Here is a 25095-nt window from a genome sequence, read left to right as displayed (position 1 = left end):
ATTTCTTCCGCAATTTCCTTTTCATGTCGTATTTGTAATTCCTCCAGAAAATGATTGCACTGCTTGCATTCATAATTAGGGTTTCCATTTTCAATTTTCAAATTAATCAAAATATTATTTTCCATCTAGGAATTTCTTTACCCCTAAAAGAAGAAACACACTAGTCCAGAAAGGGCCATTAATCACGCTTTTAAATAACGGATTAATTGCGTGAATAGAGTTTCACAAACAAATCCCGTCATATAACATAAAATAATTGGGCCCATCATTTAACACAAAAAAATTGTCATTCGCAAACGTGATAATTTATGGGGTGTGTGATTTTATAAGAATCTGTTATATCACGGAATAAGTCTGACACATATGTTTAGTATTTACACGCCCACTACTAATCTTTTATTGCATACCCAAAAATGGCTAGCCACGTATAATGACACGTTGCTATACAAGTCTAAAATGGTTAGCCACCCACCACTATCCGTGAGCGTTTCATATGGTTCGGGATTGGACCTATTGGTCACTAGTGGAGGATAGAACATCTAGTTTGTATAGGCCCAGTTTTTAGCTCTCTTCATTTCTATTCTTTCTTCGTATATTTTTGTTCTAACCCTAACCTTTTTGCGCCTCTCTTTTCTCCATCTTCTTCTGCATCTGCTAAACCAGAAACTGAAAAATTCATAAAAACTAAACTCAAACTCAAACCTGTTTCTCCATGTTTTTCATCTCCATCCTCAAAACCCAAATTCTCCAACAAACCCAAAGACAACAACACCAGTTTGTTTCTCATTAAACAAACCCCTTACTTCACGTATGATTCTTCTTCTTCCTTTTCCCTTCTTCAATTTTGATTTGATTAGATTTAGTGTTTGTAAGATTATAGGGTTTTCATAAAAAAAAAATCCGATTTGGGAAGATTGTTGTAAAGACCTAGGGTTTAAAGTGAAATTGGGATTATTTTTTAAATCTGGAATTTGTTTATGGATTCTGATTTTATGTTTGTTACTGCAGCTTTTGTACCAAGAAACAAAACTGGTTGATCTGAATTGTTCTTTGTGATGCGATCAAAAGGGGAAAATGGGCGGGATTCTTCTCGCTCTCTCACCTATAAATAAAGTCCTAAATCTTTCTGTTTTGCTGACTGAAATCATGAAAATTAGTACTAATCAAAGGTATATTTTTTATAAATACCCTATTGGCTCTTTAGTTTCATTGATTCAAATCCCTAATTGTTTTATACTTTGTTAATTAACCTAATTGCAGGGATTTTCAGAACTCTACCGTCATGGTTTGTTCTCCCCCTTTTTATTTTGTTGTTTAATAGAAGTTGTGCATCATCCAATTTTCTATTAGTGTTAGTGTTTGAGTTTTTATTTAGGGTTTTCTTTTAATCAATTATTGTGTCAATGTGTATGTTTAGGTAAATGGCTAACCACAATGAACAAAGTTCATCATCATCTCCAGCAACTTCATCTTCAGCTGGTACCTATCACTATCAGTTTTTTTCCTTATTTTGTTTTGTGTATAATCTCTTGAACTTCATCCACCAGTTGCCATTTGTAATTTTTTATTTTGTGCAACAACTCTTTCACTGAATCCCAGAGTTGTGTTGATAAAAGATTTTTCACTCATTAAGTATAAGTATTAGCCTTGAGTATCTCTTTTCTTGAGTATCAAAGGATGAATATCAAAGAGAAAACGAGGATTGTTAGATAACCTATCAGGTATTAGCATATTTTTTCCATTCTCTCAGAAGTTGACCCTTAAATTTTCATCAAGTCTGAATTGTTAACTCTTCGTACTTTTGTACTTGGTTTGTAGTTACAATATCTTTACCATCTGGATACAAAACTGACCATTTCATCTTCATAGGTACAAAGGAAGCTGGTTGTTATGTACTCAGAACCAAACTGTCACTAGTTCTGTATCCTAAATAACTCTTTAGGCGCGAACGACGGTTTCATCGAAGCAAGTTGTCTGCTTGCACTGGTTTAGAATGTAGTAAGATCCACTTGAGACATGCAAAGCATGGAATAAATTTTTTCATTATGATTGTGGATTATTTTGCTTCTTCGTTTTAAAGTTCATCTTATTGCAGGTCAGTTCACCAATACTGTGGATTGTTTTCGTTTGATGGATCTCTCAATGATGTATAATATCTTATCTTTGCACCTGTAATTTCTGATTTTTATTTTGCTCTTAGAGTAACATGTGATTGCGAGTTACGTCACTTTGGTTATAAGACTGGTTCATTTTGCAGTTAGGTTCTTAAATTTAGGTTTCTTGTTTGTGGTTCTTATAATTGTACTTTAGCAGGTTACTTACTCATATCAAAATCTACTGTTAGGTGGGTTTAGTTAATGCACGATGAGTATAAAAAAGCTCGTTCTCTGTTTGCAGGTGTTTATTAAGCAATTGAGTTGCATGAAAATTATAGGCTCTATGTGACGTCTTGCTCTAGCAGATACACACCCCTTTCCACAAGCTATGTACTGAGAAATTTTTCCTGGTTGAATGTTTCTTGTCTTATAATGATCTTCTTAAACTTTTTTATTATAATGATCTTCTTAAACTTTTTTACTTTTTGCCCTTCAGGCGCTGAAGGAGGCATTGAAGTGTATTGCAATAAGGTTATTGCTGAGAGCACAAGCCTAGAGCTACTGTTCACAAGTGCAACAAGGTTATTTCCCAGTGTGGTTGAATTGTACTTCTGTTCAGTCAAAATTTTGTGGAAGCTTAGGATCTTAGTAGAACTTTAGTTCATGCTGTATTTTTCTTTCCTAAGTCCTTTTTTTTTGGTTTCTTTGGTTTTTGGATTGAAAATTTTGTAATGAGCAATGAATACGTGTGATTTCATACTTGTAATAAAATTACAAGTTGATGCGAGTCAAAATTAATACAGTTAATTTCTACGGTTTCCTTTAAAGATTCTGTTTCATTTTCAAATTTAGTTGAATTTTTTCATGTCCAGATTCAGTTGAACCAAAATAAAATATACCAAATATGAATCTGAATACCAAAATCTGAATCAGTAGAATGAAAATGTCGTATGACGGATATTAATTGTTATTGTATTTAACACCCAATAACCGTGGTAATAAGTGTTTCCCATATGACAAACATCACCCGTTATTGTATTTTCCTTATAATAACCGTGATACTTAATAATAGATTTTGTACGTGATTTAAAGTTATAAATTTTATTCGTCATATTTAATAACGTTTTATATTTGTTATTTACAAAGAGTCACATCAAATAAATAACGATTCGAATAACAGATGAAAACCGTGATAAACTATATTTTATAACATACTTCATCCGTTATTATAAGGCCTTCTGGACTAGTGACGGAATTCTGAGTCAGCCTAAATCATCATTACCCACTAGAGCAAGCCTGGGAGGAACCCTAAACAAACATTTTGCATTCTCTGGAAGATGTCCGGGAAACGGGATATGTGCAGAAGAAGGAAGGCGTTTTGGGCCGTTTACCCAAGCAAGACCAGGGAGATCTCGCGTTAGGAGCATAGATAGGTTTGTGGTATTTAATTATGGCATTCTCTTTTTCATTGCAAGAACAACATATGATCGCACCTGATATGGCCATGTTGGAAGATTTACATCAAGAAACAGTGTGAAACCCTTATTCAATCAAGCAAGTAAGCAAAAAAGGACCTTAAACTCAGCCGCCACTGAGTGCAAGGAAAATGTTCGCAAGTTACGGGAATATATTCAAAAAAAAAAACCAGGGAGATCTAGTCATCAAGAAGATTGATTGTGTCTTCACCACCATTAGAACCCGCTTCAACACCATCACTGTGGGTCACTTCCTTCGGAGACGCTTCGCTCTTCTTTTCGGATATTTCTGCAGCAACATTCTCCGCTTCAACATCCTCAGCAGGGACAACCTCTGTACCTTCCTCAAAACTCACTGCAACATTGGAGATTGTGCCAATCACTTTCAGACGTTCGGGCTCATCTGTGTCGGAATCAAGGATTATCACACCGTTGTGGATCGGATAATCATACTTTGCATCACCTGGAGGCCGTTTGTATTCAACCCTCCGCCTCTTTAACCGTGTTGCAAACCTCTCAGCTCTCGCGCTCACTGGTACTCGCGAGGCTTCATCATGCCTCCATTGATCCTCCATATCGATTGCAGCTGAAAGGGCACAAATACGTCCCCTGGAAATACGCAGATGCAGAATGAACATCCCCTGTATAGCACGACCAACTTCGCGAAGTGGGAGGTCGATTTTAGCCATCACCTCCTCTTGCGCATTAGCCTCAGGCTTGTTGACTTCGAAACTTTTTTCTGGAGAAGTTACAGAGTGATCATCACCAACTGCTTCCATGATGTATTGCAAAAAAGAGGTTACAGTTGCATGTCAAAAAAGAATCATCGTGGTCAATCAGAGGATCAGATAGACACGGAGCAGTACCTGAGATATCGAAGAAAACGATTACTTGATAGGAAGAAGGTCCTTGGAGTCTTCTTTATATTTCACGATCCAACAGGATCCTAGGAGAAAAAGGAGTCTTTGCTTCCCACCTATAAAGGCTACTGATCCGGGATAGTGATCAACAATACTTATCAGATATACAATGCTTGTCGGACGTGTTTGGGAGAAGCTGCCGTATAATGAGCGTAAACACACCCAGTCCAAGAAGCGGGTCGAGTTCCGTCCAGGGATATGCGGAGGGAGTCAAATAAAGTCAAAGCGGCTCGACTAACCAAGTCGTACTCTCTTCCAAACCCTAATTAAGATCGGAAAAGACTGTTGAGGAGGAACGGATCAACTAGCTCCGGGACGCTTGGGGCATATGACAGTCTTCTCTCACGCGGTAAATATATATTTACTTTATCTTGGTCATTTCGATATGTAAATTGTCACCATCTCATGCCTACCCCGCAATAGTGTAACCATTGTGTGCTAGGCAGGGGGCTTAATGTTGATGGTGGATTTTTGTTTAAGGCTAAAATTGTAAAAGCCGAATTTTAATAGGCTGACATCCTGTAAAGGATAAAGCCATTTGAGTGATGAATACTTCTTCACTTTATTAATTCACCTAGAATGGAGCATGTGGCAACAATCCCTGTGAATTAAATACACCCAGAACGGAGCATGTAGCAACAATCCCGATTTTCTGTGGATTTATAACATTATTAAATAATGCTTTATTAGCCTTGTATTACCTGCGCTGTTCCCGAGAACCCTCACTGTTGATGCGGCATGAGGACTGAGTGTTGCTCCTAATAGGGTAACACGAATCTCCGAGTGTCAATATTGAGGCATGCACGAAATGCCCGTACATGCTATCTCTCGGTGTGTTATACTAGCCCGATTGAGTAAAGTCTCTCGGTGTGTTATACTAGCCCGATTGAGAATTCCTCTCGGTGTGTTATACTAGCCCGATTGAGTATAATCTGGACTACCCGTGCCAGTCTCAGAAATAATCATGGCCACGCAGGTTGGCCGCATGATTCGATAGCCTAGACGATCCTCAGTAGGAGCGGGCTATCACCACAATGACTACCAGCGGGCCCAGTTATGCCCTGGCTGGTCGAATACATACCACGCCCTTCAAATGGCCACTGAACGCCAACCCAGAGTTGGATGTCCAGGCTGGTGTGGAGCACCTAAAAAGGATCACGCGACAAGGGCCGGCCAAACCAGACTTAAAAACATTCATGGTCGTCCAACTTCGCGGGCACGGTTGGACGGCGTAGATTGTTCCAAGTCCGGTCAGACAAGTACCGCGGTGTACACCAACGGGCCCCCTTCCTACCTGCATAGTCGATCCTTCCCTAACTTAGCCATGGAATGACGTGTGGTTGCCTGAAGTTGGGCCAGCGTGAGGCTTAAAGGGTCGCAGGAAATTCCACTAAGGGTCTCAGATTGATCACGACCATCCAACTTCATCAGCATGTTTGGATGGCTTAGATCAGGCCTATGACCATCAGCCAGGTATCACCATGTTCACCACCAGCCCAATGCGGGTCCCACGTGGTCGGCCAATCCAAACGAAAAGCATAGCATGCAAATTCGTCCGGCCAAAGTAGCATGCGCGCGACCAACATAAAACCCTAATTAGGGTTTGCGGCATATTACATGTGTCGTAAATCGATCACGAGTGTCCATCTTCGCCAGCCTGGATGAAGGGTGCAGGAATAGACTAAGGAGGTCCATAGAGTATCTACATGATCACCGTGGGCCCGTCTACCTCTATGTCCGACCGACCAGAGCAAGGCAGGACCAGACGCCTCGGTTCGTGCGCCCTGAAGATGGCATGTCGCGCCCCTTTGGAAATCCTTTGCGACACAGGATTCCTGTCGCAAATCGATCTCAGCCACTCCTCTTTACCGGTAAACTTGAGTGGCCTAGATCGCATCTTCATGGGGCAGTGAGGTATGAACGTACACACCGACAAGCCGTCTACACGCCTGCCCGGTCGGTCCTGCCAAGAACACCTCCCATGCTTGGTTACGACCAAGCTTAAGAGTGATGCTTGCACCTCTTCAAAACCCTAAAACTTCATCAACGGTCGCAGATGAGCGTCATATATCATCTCATCCGTCCAACTCTACCAGCTTGGTTAGGCAGCCCAGGCTAGGAGTTAAATGGCCAATAAGGTGTCATGGTGATTACCATCCGTCACCCTACCACATCATGTGATCGGCCAAGGGAGGGCTTGCATGTGCAACCTCCAAACTATCATTCGAAGATAACTAAGCATGCATCTGTTCTAAGACGCTTAATCCGCGACTTACTCCATTAAGCCTTAAAACAACGATGCTTCATACACATTGATTATATTCGATGCGTTACATGTATAGAATACACACGATATTTCATGAATATCGTCTTCCGAAATAACTTAGTTATTTAACCTAGCACCGTATGCTACCTTCTGTGGGTCCCACGATCCACACAATCGAGACATCAAGCATGTCACAAATTGGGGGATACATACTGGGGTATTGGTCTGGTGGTTTACAGCGTGCAGCGTGCAACACGCCATCACAAGAACGTGTCAGGAAGACATGGACGGTTAGTGATGATGGAAGGAGTGAGCTCATACCTGATCGTCTGACAATCACTAACACGACTCCACTACTCCATCACTCCACTTCCTCCACTTCCCACGAGAGACGTGGGTTAGGCTCAATGACTTGTATAAATAGGTTCTCCTCCCTATTTCCAAGAGAGACAAGACAGAAACCAAGTGTTGATACAATTCGTATTCAAACACACAGAGATGATTGCTTACATCTTGCAAGCCAGTTCGGTATTCTGATACAAGTCATAAACAGCCAACACCTTCACAATCTCAACACCTTCTTCGCTTCCCTCCCTAAGATCAACCCCATCTCCTTCACTTTGTGACTGAAGCAAGTCTGGAACGACCATTTCTTGGTTTAGGCCAGAATTGCACAGATTGATCTCTCGAATCAGAAAGCACTCCCGTGCAGTTTATTTATTTAGGGTTCAGATTCATTTCTCATCCACACACACCCCAAAATTACCAAAACCAACAGAATAGTTTTCACCCATAAACAGTTAGGTGAGCATGTACGACTATGTTCGCTCCCTCTTTCATAAAACCTTATTGTAGGGTTTCTTTGCGGCGTTGTATGGTTTCGGCCAAAGGCATGTTTTCCTGCGACATCACATGTATCCCGTTGGAGCAGGTGTTAGTCCCCATTCCTTTTAGCCGTGAGCATCATGACATGAGGCCAAAGGAAAATTTTCCCGCGGAAAATTTGTTGTTGACTCTTTGATTGTTGTACCCAGATTTTTGACAAAATTTCCACGCACGGTTTTCTTCAAAGTAGTAACTTTTTTTCTTTGCTCCGTTGTAGTTACTTCGAAAGTAAAAGTAGCGTAAGGAATTCTATTAAGATGTCACCTGAAAGCAGTTCTGCCGCCACATCGAGAAATGCTAACAACTCCAAGCCAAACACAGATGATGAGTTCTTTACGAAATCTACTACAATTACGAGGACCCATCCCAAATTCGTGGCAACTCTCCTGACTGATTCATAGAATGATGGAGAAGTCCAATCAGTCTATCCAGGGCGTATAATTAGGTTTTGCCTTCAGAAGAAAGAGTATACAGCTTCTCCCACAGACTTCAAAATCCGCCATAGTCCATTGCGTTCCTATGATAATGGATGAAATTCATCATAGCCCAAGACCATTGTAGATGGTGGATTTTCGACAAACGCTAAAATCGTAAAACCATAATTGTACATGCTCCTGATCCAGCAATCAGATGAGTATTGAGGCTCATGTCTCTCATTGAAGCATGAAAGCTCATGCCATAAGAATCTCTAACTGAGTATATTGTCTCTCATAGCATACATGAATATGCAGTCTCTCAACTGAGGCAACGACATATCTCATGAATACTGAGCAATTTCAGTAATTACTTTTATATAGAATCGAACGATTGGACGGCTCCTAGATAGCTTGTCTGCTAGTATAGAATAATAACGTCTTCAGGATGCAACAATGTTTTCCCTGACTATATAAAAGACATGTGTATAGAATCATTATGATTGGACGGCTCCTAGACAGCTTGCCTGCTAGTATAAAGCGATAGCGTCTTCAGGATGCAACAACGTGTTTTCCCTGACTATACTATACATAATAAATATGACATTTAAACTAGCTCATATCACCCAATCCTCTAATAATTAATGCTCCTAGACGGCATGCCTGCTAGTATAGATCCATCAATTAATTATTTATAAATAATTGGATTCATTAACTGAATCCTTAGAAAATATTCTACGTTCCACATAATATTTCATTACTTCAATTCATGGTTCTTCCCAGCAGAATTCCATGGGTTAGTGATAAATATTCAACGTACGGGGATCTGAACCGCCATCGAGTAAGCCCCAAGAAAATGGTGCAAGTGTATTCAACAATAATGCGCTAACGAGCACCTGAATGCGCGAACAAACATTCAAAAAAATGCAAAGGCACGATGAAACCATGGAGGAAAATAATAATGATAAAATATTTAAAAGAGGCGTCTAAGGGGACCAAGCCCACCGGCCGGCCGGTCATGCCGTCGTGGCCGATCCCACGCCCCTTCCTTTATTTTATCATATTTTATTATTTTCCCTTGATCCCATGAAAATCCTCTCATTTGAGCAAATTCCTTAATTTTATGAAACTCCTCAGTTTCATGATATTTCCTTCACATCAAAGAAAATATGTAAAATTATATAAAATTAGGAAAGGTGCCACGGGACCGTGCTCACTAGCTGTCCGGCCATGCCCTAGCCGTGACCGTCCTACACCTTGTAATTCCTTATTTTATTAATTATTATTTCCATCATCACATGGAAATTCCTTAATTTTATGAATCTCCTCAGTTTCATGATATTTCCTTCACATCAAGGAAATTGCATAAAATTAGGAAAGGTGTCACGGGACCGTGGTCACTAGCTGGCCGGCCATGCCCTAGCCGTGACCGTCCTACACCTTGTAATTTCTTATTTTATTAATTATTATTTCCATCATCACATGGAAATTCCTTAATTTTATGAAATTCCTCAGTTTCATGATATTTCCTTCACATCAAGGAAATTACATAAAATTAAGAAAGGTGTCACGGGACCACGGTCACTATCCGGCCGGCCATGCCCTAGCCGTGACCGGTCCCACACCTTGTAATTCTTTATTTTATTAATTATTTCCATCATCTCATGGAAATTCCTTAATTCAATGAAACTCCTTTGTTTCATGGTATTTCCTTCACATTAAGGAAATTATAAAAAAATTACATAAAATTATGAAAGGTGTCACGGGACCGTGGTCACTTGCCGGCCGGCCATGCCTTAGCCGTGACCGGTCCCACACCTTGTAATTTCTTATTTTATTAATTATTTTCATCATCTCATGGAAATTCCTTAATCTTATGAAACTCCTTCATTTGATGGTATTTCCTTCACATTAAGGAAATTATATAAAAATTACATAAAATTAGGAAAGGTGTCACGGGACCATGGTCACTAGCCAGCCGGCCATGCCCTAGCCGTGACCGGTCCCACACCTTGTAATTCCTTATTTTATTAATTATTTCCATCATTTCATGGAAATCCCTTAATTTCATGAAATTTCCTTCAAATCATGAAAATAATATAAAATTAGGAGAGACTCACGGGACTGGGACCTAGCCGGCCGACCATGCCCAAGCCGGTCCCACACGCCCTTATTTTGTTATTATTAATATTATTTGTTTCCCTCATCTCATGAAAACTCCTTCACTTCAAGGAAACTCCTTCACTTCAAGGAAACTCCTTGATTTCAACAAACTCCTTGATTTCATGATATTTCCCTAAAATTATGAAAATAATATAAAATTAGGAAAAGTGCCATGGGACCGGGCTCATTGGCCGGCCGGCCATGCCTTGGCCATAGCCGGTCCCACACTTCGTGATTCCTTCATTTTATTATTATTATTTCCTTCATCTTATGAAGTTTCCTCAGTTTTCAACAAAATCCTTGATTTCTTCATATTTTCTCAAAATGTTGCTCAAACGCACATCAGAAAATATCAAAATTCTCAGGACTGAGACACGGACACTTTGGAGACGTGAGCATGTTACCTTGACTGACCAAGGTTGGCTCTTTGGCTTGCAAGAGGATGGTCCCATACTTTTTCATCATTTGACCTAATTTGTTCACATTAGGTTCAAACCCTTCCAAACGACTTGGAATCTCATAAAATGATCGTCAGTCGATCCCGTGACCAACCAGGACCTGAATTGATATATTATTTGGTCATGTTACCAATAATTCATCAAACGAGCAATACTTGCTCAAATGAGAAATATTTGCTCAGACTAAGGAATATTGGTTCAACTATCAATATTCAACGATTCATCAAGTGAACAATATTTGTTCACCTTAACTATCAACATTTATTCGACAATTGTACTTTTGTCTCAATAGACACGTTCAACTCATGAGTCCCAGAACATTTGTTCGACTCAGCAATGCAAGGACTCATCGTCCCATGAAGTCAGCAACTGAATAACTAAATACACGTCTGCTTTGCAGACTCCACAATCACGAGACATCAATCGTGTCACATGGGGGATATTAACTAGGGTTTTGGTCTGGTGGCCTACGGCACGTGTGTTCACCTACGATGAGAATGTGAGCAAGTCGTGCAATCAGCTGGAGGAGTTAGCAAAGTAGTGGATGGAAAATCAACCAAGTCTCTGCATGATGAGCAACTGTTTTTAACACGATTTCCATCTCCCCACTCTTCGACTCTAGCAACTGTCACACTTCATGGGATCAAGGTGTTTACAATTCTTGCAATATAAATAAGTCTCTGAATCATGATTGAGGACAAACAGTTTTTCGTAAAAACAGACAATTCTCGTCTTTCGTCTACGCGAACTCATCGTCTTAACAATTACTCTCAACTGAGTAAACTCAATCATCCAGAAATTATTTTCACGCAAAGTACACAACACACCAACAATCCTTGATCATCATTGATCTCACACATTTCTCATCTTCCCTCCTACAGATCGACCCATCCTCTCTTGTGATCGAATTGACTCTAGAACGTCTATTGTCTTGGTTTAGATCGGAGTCCTACAGATTGAACTCTCGAACTTAAAGCACTCCCTTCTTACAGTGCATTTGTGTGAGGTTGAGCATTTCGCTCGGTTCAAGGAGTCTCCTCCACATGGTCGTCTCCTCAATTCCGTGAAAACCAACAAATCGTTTTTTCCCATCTACCGATTGGCGACCACAGTGGGAGATTAATCTCTCGGTTGCAATCTCAATTCTCACAAAGATGGTCGGTCTTAGGTCTGGATTCAGTTATCAATCCGGGTTCAACACCCGACTCTAACATCGCAAGTTCTAGTAGTACTGCCACCGCAAGTATTACTCCTCTAAATGTTGCAGGCTCTAGTGATACCGCTAATACCACTCCTCCGTCCAACAATGTCATGCCACATGTTACTACTACTCCTACGAGTGATGATGCTCCAGTGATCACTCATGTCAATGTTGTAAGTAATGCTACTGGCACTATCAACAATCCACCTCTTAGCGAATCTCCTGAAGAAACCAGTGGAAATCAGCCTACCATAGTTGATCTCATGAAGGTTCAAACTGAAATGGCTGCAAAGCAGAAAGATTTGTGTGCTTATCTCAAAACTCTCACGGACAAGCTTGCGCCTGAACAAACTCAGCCTCAACACGAGAAAGGAAAAGGTAAAGAAACATCTTCAATCGCTGATCCTGAAATCTCTCCAATCCATGTTGTATATGATGAAGAAGTCTGCAAAGATGCAAAAGATCCACCAGCAAAGGAACCTGCAAGTTTCATCACTCGAGAGGACCTGAAGCGCTTTTTAGAAGATCGAGGAAAAGACAAGACATCATCTGTCCACCGTCACCAACCTCTGTACCCTGCTGTTACACAAATGATTCCTCTGCCAAAAGGTTATACCTCTCCAACGTTCACTCTTTATGATGGAATGGGCAATGCTCGAGAACATGTTTATCGGTTTCTGGAATCACTGGGTGAACATGAGCATATCCATGTTGTCCGTTTGAAGTAATTCTCAAAGTCTCTGACAGGCAGAGCATATACATGGTACACAACATTGCACCAGGAAATATCACCAGTTGGGGAGAAATGATTAATGCTTTCTACAGAAATTACTTCTTCGTCTCAGAGCATATCACTCTCTCTGATTTAGAAAAAACGTCTCTGAAGAACAATGGACATCCTAACAATTATGTGAAGAGGTTCAGAGTGCAAGCTTTGGATTGTCGTGACCCGGATGTCACATAACAACAACTGATGGACTTGTGCATCAACAAAATGATCCCGGTCTATAGAGCCTTGCTGGAAAATCTCCGGTTCCAAACTTTTTCAAAGCCTCATGAAGCAGCCAAACGATCAGCGACTACTGCACCTTCTTTACTGGAAAGAGCAAAGTCTGCAAGGTCGAGGAACCTCGAAGCAGTCGACGCCTAGTCAACAATCAATACAATCTCCAGCCTTCAACAAACGTTGTTGCTGAAAGGAAAACCGAGACATAGCATCAGAACGCATCTCCAACATCCCAGGCTCCTCTGAAGGCGCAAAGAAAAGATAACCAATCCTGAAATGCACAAACCTCGACCCGGCATCAACGAACGGGGAAATGGTCTGACAAACTCAAACTTGTCTCTTCTCATGAAGGAGTGATCGAGTTACTGGAAGTCTGGGTTCAAGATGGTGCAATCAAATTGTCGTTCATTAGGAGAGAGCCAACTGAAGAAGAAATGGAGAATCTCAGGTACTATCGCCTTCATAGGTTCATCGATCATCCAACAAGTAACTGTAATATTTTGAAGCACATCTTCAAAGAGAATGTTGATCCCTAATAGTTTCAACTGGGGACGGAAGGAGTACACAAGAATCCTCTCCAGTCAGAACCTTTACACTCTGAACAACCAGTCAAAGAAGCAGTTCAATCATTAATCGAGCATGTGAAATTGCTTTATCTGTCTAAGGCACAAAGGAAAGACATGTTCACAGCACCAAATTACATTGTGTCAGACGTTTGTCCATCCCATAAATACTCCTTAAACCTTCCTCCATAGACAAGGAGATGCACGACTGGGGACTGCTTACCATAGTCCATCTCAGAGGAAATGAATTCGGAAGAATGTTGATCGGTGCTGAAACCGCCATCAACATCATTCCACTGAAAACCCTCAGAGCCACAGGCATCGCTCGACAAGAAGCTACTCGTGATCCCATCTGAATCAGAGACCTTGAAGGGACGCTCGGAAATACTTATGGCTACATCAGTCTCAAAGTGAACATAAGTTCAACCTGGACAGAAACCAAGTTTCACATAATCATGAAGATCCAAGATATGACATGTTCTTCGGACGAGCGTGGATCCACGCTGAAAAGATGGCTATTGAGAAAGCGCCTTTGGTTGCACATCTCTCCAACGAAGAAAGTTCAAGATTTAGTGGACGTTCCATCATCAAATCACTCGTAGGAGTTTCGAACTTTCACGAGGTTGAAGAAATAACCTGCAAAAGATGCATAGACATTCATCCATAGGTTCCGCACTCAGGAAAGTCTCATTCCTTCCATGTCTATGTCATTTATTCCCTCACATGATATCCTGGCATGGGGACTCAATTCTGCTAGCAACTCTGCAAGACGTTATGAATGGTAGCTTCACCACGTTAGCAGTTTACCAAGTGGTTGAATCTGACATTTCTCTGAATCAAGCACTGAGACATTCATTACTGAGATGATGTCCAAGCATGGCAAAGAAAACTTTGGGCGTTTCTTCATATCCTTGCAGGAGTGTTCATGTGTTCCATAAAATCAGAAAGCTCTGATGTCTGCACAAATGTTGAATCCCACTACCGCAACGAAAGAAATGCTGAATCAATAGAAGATACTCAGGGCCAAGACGATCAAACCTAAGACATTCGATGCTTAAGAGATATGACGATTCAACACTCAAGTATCTAAGAATCCTTCAAATTGTACTCCAATCAAAAAGTACACCTTCGATAATAGCGCCTCTAGCTTCAACACAATATCTCTACAGTGACACACTGATTCAACACTGACACGATCAAAGTTCTACAATCTATAAGTCTTCATTATCCTATGATAATACTTCTGAAGCAGATGCAACATCATTCATCCATGGATGGCACAAACTCCTCAACATACACTGGACTTAATCTTATTGGAGAAATCGATTCAAACCAATTTCAATAAATGTTATCCACATAAAAAGTTCTTGCAACCTATGTGGTTTCATGAAACTTCATCAACAGGACCTCTCTACATCACAAGCCCCTGCACAACTGAAGAACTTCCTCTCTTCACCAATCACATCCAGAATGAAGACTGTTGTTGCTATCTACCGAAACAATGTCGACTCACTGACAGAGCCAGTTCCTAGTAAAGTCATATTGTTCAGGAGAATTCAGGTTGAATTCCCAGTACACCTTCATCTTAGGTATGCTCAAGCCACCAACTAGTTCGTGAATGTAAAAGGCTCACTGGATGAAGGAGAAAAGGCTATGTTGGTAATCATGGTTCTAGCCTTTTCGGTCTCTGGAGCAACTTTGTCCATGGTCTCAGCATCAACAACGGTCTCAGGAGCAACATCCTCATGACAGGGTTTCATCAACTAACCATTCTCTGAAGTGTTACACATGAAGCGGACTTCCCCAAGAACTAATGATTCATATCAAGATGTGTAGACCTTATAACATGCTCACATGAAAGTCTTCCTAAAGCTTGCAGGACTGGTGGGCACAATCCAAAGTCTTCTACAAGATGTTCTCATCACCTCTACAAATGAGATACAACACACTTCAGGCTATGGGTTTACAAAAACGTACCAATGGGTGAGGAATGGGATAATCCTTCCTCAACGAAAGATGTCCGTCCATGTATCTTCTACAACATATCAAAAGGGAACCTCAATCGGACATACGAGATGAAAGATATGGCCTTTACTGTCAGGTCTACGAAATCTGAAAAATTTATACGGGATTACAAATTACAAATGTGCACGCATTGTTGGCTGACCTCTACAACTCCAAATTGAGTGATTCTTTTCTCATGTGATAACTCAGTCTCTTAGCTTCAAAAGTTGGGGCCAAGCATCGAATTCCGACGTTGTATGAGGTTCCTACAGCTTCCATAGCATACAACATGCAAGCAGCAATTCTTAGACGGGATTCATAGCTTCCACAGTCGATCGATGTCCACCAGGTCTTTCCACTAAGTACTTCATCAAGGTAAATCCAACTTTGACCACCTAGGTCTTTACATCAATTTTTATACCTGGGTCCTCTATCCAAGTCTTGCCAGAAGAAGAGAAAACGAAAAGGAGAGATTTAACAAAATATTGGGGACTGACGGTCCACTGATCATGACGATCAGTTTCACAGTCCAAGATCCGTGGCACCAGACTCTCATGTGCTAATCATTCATCATAAAAGGAATGCTACCACGGGGACATGAAACCATGGTCATTACACCACCCCCTCTTGAGAGCAACCTCAGTTATGGTCCCGTGACCAGGGTTTCAGAAGTGATGTTTCTACGACTGACAGAAACCTGCAAGCACCATGATCATGTATCAATCAACGGGCCCTGATCTCAAATGAATCAATGACATTTAAATCCTCCACCAACCGTTCAAGACACAAGCAAATGGTCCAAAGACACAACAAGAGTGTTTTACAACAAGCTCGTCTGAGATGATTTTACATTGTCCCGCACAAAGAAGCGATCTGGGAGAAATTGGTGAAGAATCTAGGTACGAGTCATATACCATTGTCTTCGTATTGATGTCCTCTACAACATATCCAAAATTCACAGCAATCGGAGAAACGAGCAAAGAGATGTGTCCAAAACATTGGACTACATGCCAGCTGAAAACTTTCTTGAAATCTCTTGGAAGTTTACTGTTTCGCCTATTTCGGCCCCTAAACATACTCAAACTAGAAAATCTTCTTTGGAAAAGCTTGGAAATCTTCTTAGGATGAAAAAACATGGGTAGACCGCGAAAATCCGACATCGGAAGAAGATTCTACAGCGTTTTTACTAAAAGACCGACTTCTGAATTTTCTGATGACGAATTATGACGAAATTCTTCGTTCATCCACATATGAATCAGGATCTACACCATCAACAAAAAGCCTGAATTCATCTTCAGCCGATAGTCTCATTTGTTGAATTCGGCGGTGCTTCTACTGTCAAGATATGAGCTTTTCATCTTCAGCTCTTTTCTGTGATATTTCGTCACGTCCCTGCTTTCTCTACGCATATGCTAATACCAAGAAAGCATATATCTTAGCACGGACGACTCCCAGATGATCGAGAGACATAGAAAGTACCAGCTTTCCAGCGTCTCTGAAAGGTTGATTCACCTCGGCATGAACATCCGCAGAAGTCTTCATCTTTGACTTGATATTTCTGGAGTGTTCGCCGGAAGAGTCAGAAGAGTGTTTGTAACCAGAAGTCACCACTATCTGAGGCGAAAGACATGGAGTCATGGATATACCAATAAAAAACGCGTAACAAAAATGGTAACAATCCAACTCTTACCTATTTACAATTTCACTAGCTGTAGTGATTATAACGTCAGCATTTCGAAAACTTGCTCGTTCCTTGAAACTTGCAAAGACGAGCAAGATTCATTATCCAAAATCATGACTTGATTTTCATAAAACCGTGAACGACCCACATAAATTTTTACTGTGTGAACATTCACTGGTTTTTCAATTGGACAGACGTCCATTCAACAATTTTGAAAACTCACATACAAACATTATTTCACCATGTATAATTGTCTACTTTCAACAGTTGTTCAAAATCAAAACATTGATTTTACAAAAATATATACATATTTTAACGTGAAACTCACGTAAATTTGAACAACATATATATATTTTGCTCTGTCGCATTAGCATCTGTCTTTGAAACGAGAGTATATTTTCAAAGATTTCTGAAAGCTCGAAGATAAAAAATTTCATGAAAGCTCATAAACAAAATTCTTATTACTAACAGATGCACGTCTATTTAAAAAAAAAAAACTTTTCTCTTGTACGAGCATCCACCTTTGGAACGAGAGTTTATTCCGTTTTGTGAAATCTCACATATTTAAAAGATAAAATTTTGGTTTTCATGACAGCTCATAGACAAAAATTTTATTATTAGACGCAAATCTCTACTAAAAAAAAATATCTCTCCTATGCTAGGGATTATTGTTTGTTTCTTAAACTAACGAACGAACGAACATCCGTTCCTAAAATAAGGATTTCTTTTCTCGGGCACGGACCCGTGAATCCTAAATTCGACCAAGATTAAACATCCCATCGCCAAATCAGCGGTGCTACACCAATTGACGCTCGTCAGACGACGTTCTATCATGTCACTGGGATCTTCGGTCAAGCCATGGCTCGCTCGTGCAATCGAAAATCTGGTAACATTCTATCTTACGACTGAGTTCAATTACTTATTTCGTCTGTAACAAGAAAATCACCATCCAGTGCTAACTGAGGAACATGACTGTCCCTCACTAAGCAGGGGACTTATGTAGATGGTGGATTTTCGACAAAGGCTAAAATCTTAAAACCATAATTGTACATGCTCTTGATCCAGCAATCAGATGAGTATTGAGGCTCATGTCTCTCATTTAAGCATGAAAGCTCATGCAACAAGAATCTTTGACTGAGTATATTGTCTCTCAAAGCATACGTGAATATGCAGTCTCTCAACTGAGGCAACGACATGTCTGATGAATACTGAGCAGTTTCAGTAATTACTTTTATATATAATCGAACGATTGGACGACTCCTAGACAGCTTGCCTGCTAGTATAGAGCAATAACGTCTTCAGGATGCAACAATGTTTTCCCTGACTATATAAAAGACACGTGTATAGAATCATTATGATTGGACGTCTCCTAGACGGCTTTCCTGCTAGTATAGAGCGATAACGTCTTCAGGATGAAACAACGTGTTTTACCCGACTATACTATACATAATAAATATGACGCTTCAACTAGCTCATATCACCCAATCCTCTAATAATTAATGCTCCTAGACGGCATGCCTGCTAGTATAGAGCCATCAATTAATTATTTCTAAATCATTAGCTTCATTAACTGAATCCTTAGAAAATATTCTACGTTCTTCATAATATTTCATTACTTAAATTCATGGTTCTTCCCAGCAGAATTCCATGGGTTAGTGATAAATATTCAACGTAGGGTATCTGAACTGCCATCGAGTAAGCCCCAAGAAAATGGCGCAAGTGTATTCAGCAATAATGCGCTAACGAGCACCTGAATGCGCGAACGAACATTCAAAAAATGCAAAGGCATGATGAAACCATGAAGGAAAATAATAATGATAAAATATTTAAAAGAGGCGTCTAAGGGGACCAAGCCCACCGGCCGGTCGGTCATGCCGCCGTGGCCGGTCCCACACCCTTTTCTTTATTTTATCGTATTTTATTATTTTTCCTTGATCTCATGAAAATCCTCTCATTCGAGCAAATTCCTTAATTTTATGAAACTCCTCAGTTTCATGATATTTCCTTCACATCAAGGAAATTATGTAAAATAATATAAAATTAGGAAAGGTGTCACGGGACCGTGGTCACTAGACGGACGGCCATGCCCTAGCCGTGACCGTCCTACACCTTGTAATTCCTTATTTTATTAATTATTATTTCCATCATCACATGGAAATTCCTTAATTTTATGAAACTCCTCAGTTTCATGAAACTTCCTTCACATCAAGGAAATTACATAAAATTAGAAAAGGTGTCACGGGACCGTGGTCACTAGCCAGCCGGCCATGCCCTAACCGTGATCGTCCTACACCTTGTAATTCCTTATTTTATTAATTATTATTTCCATCATCACATGGAAATTCCTTAATTTTATGAAACTCCTCAGTTTCATGATATTTCTTTCACATCAAGGAAATTACATAAAATTAGAAAAGGTGTCACGGGACCGTGGTCACTAGCCTGCCGGCCATGCCCTAGCTGTGACTGGTCCCACACCTTGTAATTCCTTATTTTATTAATTATTTCCATCATCTCATGGAAATTCCCTAATTATATGAAACTCCTTCGTTTCATGGTATTTCCTTCACATTACGGAAATTATACAAAAATTACATAAAATTAGGAAAGATGTCACAGGACCGTGGTCACTAGCCGGCCGGCCATACCCTAGCCGTGACCGGTGCCACACATTTTAATTCCTTATTTTATTAATTATTTCCATCATCTCATGGAAATCCCTTAATTTCTTGATATTTCCTTCAAATCATGAAAATAATATGAAATTAGGGGAGACTCACGGGACCGGGTCCTAGCCGTCTGACCATGCCCAAGCCGGTCCCACATGCCCTTATTTTATTATTATTAATATTATTTGCTTCCCTCATCTCATGAAAACTCCTTCACTTCAAAGAAACTCCTTGATTTCAACAAATTCCTTGATTTCATGATATTTCCCTAAAATCATGAAAATAATATAAAATTAGGAAAAGTGCCATGGGACCGGGCTCATTGGCCGGCCGACCATGCCTTGGCCATAGCCGGTCTCACACTTCATGGTTCCTTCATTTTATTATTATTATTTCTTTCATCTTATGAAGTTTCCTCAGTTTTCAACAAAATCCTTGAATTCTTCATATTTCTCAAAATGTTGCTCAAACGCACATCAAAAAATATCAAAATTTCTCAGGACTGAGACGCGGACACTTTGGCAACGTAAGCATGTTACCTTGACCGACCAAGGTTGGCTCTTTGGCTTGCAAGAGGCTGGTCCCTGTAGATGGGGAAAAACGAGTTGCTGGTTTTTACGGAATTGAGGAGACGACCGTGCGGAGGAAACTCCTTGAACCGAGCAAATTGTTAAACCTTACACAGATGCACTGCAAGAAGGGAGTGCTTTGAATTCGAGAGATCAATCTGTAGTACTCCGGCCTAAACCAAGACAATGGTCGTTCCAGAGTAAATTCGGTCACAAGAAAGGATGGGTCGATCTGTAGGAGGGAAGCTGAAAAATATGTGAGATCAATGGTAATCGAAGATTGTAGGTGTGTTGTGTATTCTAAAAATAAGATAAGTTCTGAATAATTGAATTTTTCTATATTGAGAGTAATTGCTCAGACGTTGAGTTGTTGATCTCGTGTTGTCTGTTTGACGTGAGATTGTCTTGTTTTCAATCATGATTCAAAGAATTATTTATATTGATAGAATTGTAAACACCATGATCCCATGAAGTATGACAGTTGATGGAATCAAAGAGTGGAGAAATGTAAATCGTGTTAAAACCCGTTGCTCAACGTGCAGAGACTTGGTCGATTTTCCATCCACTACTTTGTTAACTCCTTCAACTGATTGCACGACTTTCTCACATTCTCATCGTGTGTATGAACACACGTGTCGTAGACCGCCAGACCAAAACCCTAGTTAATATCCCCCATGTGACACGATTGATGTCTCGTGATTAATTAGTCAGTTGCTGACTCCACGACTTCATGGGACGATGAGTCCTTGTACTGTTGAGTCGAACATGATTTGAAAATTAACTGAGACTCATGAATTGAAAATGTCTGTTGAGACAGAGGTGTAATGTATGAATAAACGATGATAGTTATGAGAAAATATTGCTCATTCTATGAATTGTTGAATATTGATAGTTGAATCAATATTCCTTGGTTTGAGCAAATATTGCTCATCTGAGCGAATGTTGCTCATTTGATGAATTACTGGTAGCATGACCAAATGAAATATTAATTTAAATACTGGCAACTGAACCAAGTATGATTAATAAAATGTTGACCATGAGATCATCGTAAAATTATTAGCATTTGAATATGGAGTTACGAACCTTGGACTCAAAACCCTAATTCGATCAATTAATGATCAATTTATGGTTTATTGAAAATTAACCATGGAATGATGGAGGGACCGACTACATGGGATCATGGGTCAACCATGTAGCGCCCAGATATTCAAGTGAGCGAATACCAAGGTCTCTTGAAGACTTGTTGATTTGTTGATGAAAGGATGATTAAATGCTGGTTTAATCATTTATTATTAAATAATGCTCGTCTGAGCCTTAGGTGATAAAACCTAATTAATTGTGAAGAGATGAGGGACCAACAAAGGGGTCATGAAACCGACCCTGGGTGGTCACGGGATCAACTGACGATCGTTTCATGGAATTCCAAGTTGTTTGGAAGAGTTTGAACCTAATATGAACAAATTAGGTTAAATGATGAAAATACATGGGACTGGCCTTTTGCAAGCCAAAAAGCCACCCTTGGTCGGTCAAGGTAGTATGCTCGCGTCACCAAAGTGTTCGTGCCTGAGAATTTTGATATTTTCCGATGTGCGTTTGAGCAATCATTTGGGAAAATATGAAGAAATCAGGGATTTTTGCTGAAACTGAGGAAACTTCATGAGATGAAGAAAAATAATAATAAAAATGAAGGAATCATGAAGTGCGGGACCGGCTATGGCCAAGGCATGGCCGGCCAGCCAATAAGCCCGGCCCCATAGCATTTTTCATGATTTTATTATATTCTTCATGATTTTATGAAAATACCATGAAATCAAAGAGTTTGTTGAAACTAAGGAGTTTTGTTGAAATCAAGGAGTTTCCTTGAAGTGAAGGAGTTTCCATGAGATGAGGGAAACAAATAATAATAAAATAAGGGTGTGGGACCGGCTTGGGCATGGTCGGCCAGCTAGGGCCTGGTCCCGTGAGTTTTCCCTAATTTTATGTATTATTTCCATGATTTGAAGGAATTTTCATAATTTGAAGGAAATATCATGAAATCAAGGAATTCCATGGGATCAAGGAAACATAAAAATAATAATAATAAAATAAGGGGTGTGTGGGACCGGCTAGGGCATGACTGGCCGGATGGGGCCCGGTCCCACGAGTTTTCCTAATTTTTTATTATTTTTCATGGTTTGAAGGAAATACCATGAAATTAAGGAGTTTTCATGAGATTAGGGAAATAATAATAAAATAATGAGGAATCATGAGGTGTGGGACCGGCCAGGATCAAGCATAGCCGGTTGGCTAGTAAACACGGTCCCATGATATTTTTCCCAATTTTATATTATTTCGTTGATGCGAAGGAAACACCATGAAACTGAGGAATTTCCTTAAAACGAAGGATATTTGTTCAAATGAAAGGATTTTCATAAGATCAAGAAGAATAACAAAAATATGATAAAATATAAAACTGGGCATGGGACTGGTCACGGCACGACCGGCCGGTCGGTGGGCCCAGTCCCCAGCGCCTTGGTTAATATTTTATTATTTATTATTCTCTTTCCTATTTTGCATAGGTTCATCGTCTCGTCGTATTTTGAAATACTCATTCGTGTGTTCAGGTGCTCATTATTGTTGAATACACTTGCACCATTTTGGTCGGGGCTTATTCGATAGTGCTCAGATGCCCGTCACGAAAATTCTGAAAGTGACAAGGGTGATAAGGATGATGATGATCTTGCTGCAAGTGAAGATTCTCCACCTGAATCTTCTATGGTTAAGCTCCCTGGCCTCTTTTCTGATTCTCTACAAGGAATGGGAGATACCCAATTCGCAAATACCTGCAAATCTCTCGTTACCCTTTGCGATGTCCCTTTACTAGATGGTGATAGCTCTCTTCGTGGAGTTTCTAGATCAGTGACTCCCGACTTCTTGCATTCTCTCAATAGTCTGGTATACTTTTATCCTTTTACTTCTTCATTGTTATAACTCAAATTTCTTTCTATATTAATATATTTTTTATATTTTCTCGCAGGCTGGAAAAGCTTCTTTTGTTGTTGCCTCAGATCTAGAGAGAAGACGCGAAAATCTTGAAAAGAAGAATCTTCAATTTCGCAAAAAGAATGAAGAATTGGAAGCTGAAGTTAAAGGTCTTCGCGAGAAAAATAGACAATTAGAAATTGATTCTTCTTCGTTTAAGAACAAAATCTCTAGTCTTCAGCAAGCTAATAATCAGCTTTACGGTATGTTACTTTTCTCTTTTCCCTTTATTCATTCATCCTGTTGTTTTATCTTATTTAAATGATCCTTTTTGCAAACATTTATGGTCTTTCTGATGAAGCTACTCTTTTTCGTTCATTTCCTAATGCCTTGGATAATGATACCCTTCTTGAGCGTCTTAACAATTCCTTAAATAGCTTCTCAAATGATAGAATTTCATCTCTTTCTCTAAATGAGCTTAGATCTAAATTTCACCTCTTAGAAATTGACCATAGATCTAGTTTAGGCTTAGCCAACCGATTTAAGCGTCTCCTTCTTGATTCTAAAGAGAAAACCAATGAGTTAAGAACCAAAATTACCGGTCTCATAGATGATAAGGATCGCATCTCTGATCAAGGTGCCAAGGCTTTGGAGAAATTCCAAGAGGCTCTTATTGAAGTTCAACTTGAACGAGATGAAGCTAACCGCAAGAACATCAAACTCTGCGAAAGGGAAAATCAAATTCGTTCTCGTCTTCTTATAAGTAGTGAGGATGAATTTGTTTGGGCTGCAAAAATCTTAGATGATGCTAGAAAAGATTTAGGTGTAAATGTTAGTCTCCAAGTTGAGCATACAGCCTTGATTAGAGATATGATTTATGACATAGAAGGTTACTAACTGCTCTTTTTTACTAATCTTTTGCTTCTTATGAATTCTTATCAAGTTAATAATTGATTGTCTTTTGCTCGCAGATTCTGAAAATAGATATCGTGAAAAGATTGAAGAACTCGAAGCTGAAAAGGAGGAACTCGCAAAGAATCTTTCTTCTCGCAACGACAAGTATTCTAGATTAAAGAATCAAATCAAGATCACTGTTGTGAATTTTAAGAATGATGCTATGAATTTTCGCAATCAAACTATCCAAATGGTTTGTGACGATCACAATATCCCACATTCTGATTATCCTTGTCTCTTGGAAGAAATCCCACAGAATACTCCCAGTTTGATTATCTCTGATAGTGAAGCTGACGATGAAGAATCTGATAGTGATGGAGGTTCTGATGGTGATGAAGATTCTGACGCAGACGAAGAAAGGAACAATTCTGATGAAGATAATGAAGGATCAACTAAGAAGTAGTCTTTATTTCTTTCTTTGATTCTTTGTAATACTTGTACATTTATTTCTTCTTTCTGTATATTTGTGTTTCTTTCATTTTGACGTGCATTCATTAAAACAATTATTCTTTGCAATACAATTAGTTAATATAATTGTTAAGTCTTGAATCTTTGAGTAAATCTATCATATGGAGACAAATAACATTTTCTAATTTCATACATTCCCATACTTGCCTCTGTTATTTGAATCCAAATGAGAGATTCTTTTCAAAATTTCATTCATGTGTGGTCTTATTTTGCCTTCCTAATTAAAGGTCTTATTATGCCACCTCTTGTCATTGCGACAAAATCGCAGGATGTCCTTGCACTTTCATGTAAAAACCCATTGATCTTGCCTTAACTTTTTCTTTTGTATTATGGCCTCTTCAGG

At 39.7% G+C, this 25095-nt stretch overlaps 1 long non-coding RNA gene across 5 annotated transcripts; it reads left to right on the top strand.

The window, feature by feature from the left end:
• Positions 1 to 538: 538 nt before the first annotated feature.
• Positions 539 to 2923, top strand: LOC113306617. 5 transcript variants are annotated; one of them, XR_003338747.1, is made up of 7 exons: positions 539 to 808; positions 1009 to 1169; positions 1261 to 1285; positions 1418 to 1479; positions 1870 to 1998; positions 2096 to 2147; positions 2398 to 2923. It is a non-coding gene; the product is annotated as an uncharacterized LOC113306617 (long non-coding RNA). The 5 variants fall into 5 exon arrangements; XR_003338751.1 differs by lacking the exon at positions 1261 to 1285 and having other exon boundaries at positions 540 to 808; positions 2398 to 2486; positions 2593 to 2923; XR_003338743.1 differs by lacking the exon at positions 1261 to 1285 and having other exon boundaries at positions 1418 to 1721.
• The last annotated feature ends 22172 nt before the right edge of the window (positions 2924 to 25095 follow it).

This window comes from Papaver somniferum, chromosome 1, assembly GCF_003573695.1.
Source record: "Papaver somniferum cultivar HN1 chromosome 1, ASM357369v1, whole genome shotgun sequence".
Lineage (NCBI taxonomy): Eukaryota > Viridiplantae > Streptophyta > Magnoliopsida > Ranunculales > Papaveraceae > Papaver > Papaver somniferum.
This window is presented reverse-complemented; position numbering and strand designations above follow the sequence as displayed.